Source organism: Chiloscyllium plagiosum, chromosome 37 (assembly GCF_004010195.1).
Source record: "Chiloscyllium plagiosum isolate BGI_BamShark_2017 chromosome 37, ASM401019v2, whole genome shotgun sequence".
Lineage (NCBI taxonomy): Eukaryota > Metazoa > Chordata > Chondrichthyes > Orectolobiformes > Hemiscylliidae > Chiloscyllium > Chiloscyllium plagiosum.
The window spans coordinates 4,864,057-4,865,384 of NC_057746.1; positions in this window are offsets into that span (position 1 = coordinate 4,864,057).

A 1,328-nucleotide genomic window follows, 5' to 3' on the forward strand; every position below is an offset into this window, starting at 1 on the left:
ATGTGGAAGGCATCTTGAAACCTATTGTACAGGGGATCTCCAGATTCTGTCGCGACACTACGGATTTCTTACAGAAACTCAGCACCCACAAACTGGGAACATTCCTCGTCACAATGGACGTTTCCGCACTCTACACCAGCATTCCCCACAATGATGGCATCGTGGCAACAGCCTCAGTACTCAACACCAACAACTGCCAATCTCCAAACACCATCCTACAACTCATCCGCTTTATCCTTGATCACAACGTCTTCACCTTTGACAACCAGTTCTTCATCCAGACACACGGAACAGCCATGGGGACCAAATTTGCACCCCACTATGCCAACATTTTTATGCACAAGTTGGAACAAGATTTCTTCTCTATGCATGATCTCCAACCAACATTGTGCACCAGTTACATTGACGACATTTTCTTCCTCTGGACCCATGGTGAGGAGTCACTGATAAAACTACACAGTGACATCAACAAGTTTCATCCCACCATCAAACTCACCATGGACTACTCTCGACTATCTGTCTCATTCTTGGACACATGCGTCTCCATCAAGGATGGACACCTCAGCATCACATTCTACCGCAAACCCACAGACAACCTCACAATGCTACACTTCTCCAGCTTCCACCCAAAACATATTAAAACAGCCATCCCCTATGGACAAGCCCTACGCATACACCGGATCTGTTCAGATGAGGAGGAATGTGACGGACACTTGGAAGTACTCAGGGATGCCCTCACAAGAATGCCCAACTCATCGACCGCCAGTTCCAACGTGCCACAGCAAGGAACCGTAATGACCTCCTCAGGAGACAGACACGTGCTGCAACCGACAGCATTGTTCAGTATTTCCCAGGAGCTGAAAAATTATGCCATGTTCTTCGTGACCTGCAACACATTATCAATGAGGATGAGCACCTCACTAAGACCTTCCCCACACCTCCACCAAACAACCACCAAACCTGAAACAGATCGTTGTTCGTAGCAAACTGCCTGACTCTCAGGACAACTCCACACAACCCTATCACGGTAGGTGCTGCAAGACATAGATAGCACCATTACGTGTGGGGACACCTCCTACCTTGTACATGGCAGGTACTCATGTGACTCAGCCAACGTTGTCTATCTTATAATTTGCAGGCAAGGATGCCCGGAGGCATGGTACATTGGGGAAACCGAGCAAAGGCTACGACAACAGATGAATGGGCACCGCACAACAATCAACAAACAGGAGGGTTCCCTCCCAGTTGGGGAACACTTCAGTGGTCCAGGACATTTGGCCTCGGACCTTCGGGTGACCATCCTCCAAGGTGGACTTTGGGACAGGCAG